Here is a 2392-nt window from a genome sequence, read left to right as displayed (position 1 = left end):
GCAGTAGTCAGTTTGGGTCTTTGGAAAACTACAGAGCTGAACTTCCATAGGGGAATTGGTGGCTGGTATCTCAATTCTTGACTTCAATTGTCAAAAGAGAAACAGATGACATTGATAGTTTAGTCTTCTATAGTCTCCTCAGGAAGGACTGTGAGCAACTCCATAATGGCATTGCTACCACTTCCTTGTCCTTGTAGTTCATAGAGGCTTGCAAACAGTTCAACAGGCTTCTTCAGTTCCACAGCTCTTAGAACCAATGTTGATAATGCCAAACATATCTGGGTCAAAAGCTGACGGGGCCCATTGTTGAATTTCTTTGCAGAAGTAAGTAGCGCTGCTTGTAGAGATCCCCTATAATCAGACTGAAGATTTACTCCCTCACTCTGGATCTTTCTTTGCAATACTTGTGCAGCAAACAACTCAACCTCAAAGTCATGATAGAAATAAGTAGGATATGACGTAAGGATGCCAATTGCCACTTCCCATGCAACATTCGTATGTTCGAACTAAATGAGCCACTGGTTCACAGCCACCCTGTTGCAAGTCTGCACATCGTGGTTCAGGACTCGAACTGGGGAACACAGGCAAGATTGCAGTAAGACCTTATTCCCAAGCATGCATGGCTGCACAGATTATGTTGTTCTCCCTGCGACAATGCTGGTTACCTCAACCAAAAATCTCACAACAAGCCTTTTCAATATAAGGGGATCCCTTATGAATACACAGCTTGCAGACAAGGAGCTGTAGATTTACAAAATTTAAATAATCTCTAGGAACGAGACCTCTATTTGCGGGTGCCTTGACTCTAGGTATGTGGTGAAGCTCTTAGTAGGGTATTCCTCCCATGGTGAGAAGGTTAGCTTGCTCATTTATGAATACATGCAAAATAGAAGCTTGCAAGAAGTGTTGCATCTGAAATGTGACCCTCTAGATTCAATGTCTAGGATCTTGTCTAGGAATCTGGCAAGCAGGAGACTCTTGATAGAGCTAGAATTGAGTCTCCTGAAGAATTCAGATATGATCTTTTAGATCACTAGAGGGTCCCAGCACCAGAGGCGTGGTGAGCTGCAGATGTACTTAAAGGAAATGATGCGAATGATGCATCGATCATTTTGCAACATCCTGTTGCGTACACTTTGGGAATTAGAAGCTCTGAGGACTACCTACTATTTGACATGGATAATCCTGCTTATGATGCATATAGAACAAAACGTGGAGGTGAAGTCACATATCATGGCCTTGGCTAGTTGGTTATGTATCCCATTCACAATCTTAGGCATTATAAGTTAGATCTTCATTGGTATCTTAGGGCTCTTGAGGAAGTAATCATTCAAGCTTTACAACGTGCTTGTCACATTGAAGCTTCACGTATTGAAGGATACACAGGTGTTTGGATTGGAGATGAGAAGGTAGCAGCGCGACTGGGGTCAGAGTATCACGCTGGATAACCTACCATGGCTTGGCCCTTTATGAGATCACAAACCTATCCCCCTTCAGAAATATAGTCCCCTGTGATATTCACAATCGTCTAGTGGGAAGTGTATGGAAGCTGTATATCCATTTCTCTGTTGATTTCCCTGAGTCTGGTTCACTTTCTCCAGACCAGTGCAAGACCTTGGAAGAAGCTATATTACCTACCAGGTACACTTGAGAGCATGCACGAATCCAAGACAAAGAGAAGCTTTTCTTTGATGTTATATTCTATTATTTGGAAGGAGATAGACAAGACCTTTGACAATCCCATGGATGGAGAAGTATGTCAACTACTCGATCCTGCTACAGCATCTTGAAACCCATTGGTTCTCTATAATCAATTCATGTGTTACTGTGTTAACTTTAATTGGATTTCTGGCTACCATACTCATGCAGTGCAGCTAGGAAAAGGGTTACACAATGGAACCTGGATTTCACAAGTGGCAGTGAGCTGGGAAGCAGATACTTGGAGCTAGCCCATCGTGTTGATGAAGCATTGGGCTTCATGTCAGCGTGTGGGCTCACCATTGATCATCCAATTATGACAACAACAGAGTTCTAGACTTCACACGCATGTTTGCTTCTCCCTTATGAGCAAGCCCTAACTCGACTTGATTCAACATCAGGCCTTTGGTATGATTGTTCTTCCTCACATGCTGTGGGTAGGCAAAAGGACAAGGCAATTAGATCACCGCCAAGTTCTGGGAGCCATGTGCTGGAAATCCAGAACTAAACACTCCCTAAAGTTCATGTGATGCGACTCCAGAACCAGACGCTCCCTCATCATGCTGAAAAGGGGCAGTTCATGGGAAAGAAGTAAAACAACCTACTACAAATAGTGTAGCTTGGCTGCGAGCACCACATGGTACTCCATCACTGCTTCATATATCTCTTGTCCCTACTGTACCTCAAATTTGAA

At 43.3% G+C, this 2392-nt stretch overlaps 1 pseudogene; it reads left to right on the top strand.

The window, feature by feature from the left end:
* Nucleotides 1-510: 510 nt before the first annotated feature.
* Nucleotides 511-2035, top strand: LOC148018030 (octanoyltransferase LIP2p2, chloroplastic pseudogene; annotated as a pseudogene).
* Nucleotides 2036-2392: the final 357 nt, after the last annotated feature.

This window comes from Lygodium microphyllum, chromosome 21 (assembly GCF_053477565.2).
Source record: "Lygodium microphyllum isolate KBCC chromosome 21, Lygodium_microphyllum_v1.1.10, whole genome shotgun sequence".
Classification (NCBI taxonomy): domain Eukaryota; kingdom Viridiplantae; phylum Streptophyta; class Polypodiopsida; order Schizaeales; family Lygodiaceae; genus Lygodium; species Lygodium microphyllum.
This window is presented reverse-complemented; position numbering and strand designations above follow the sequence as displayed.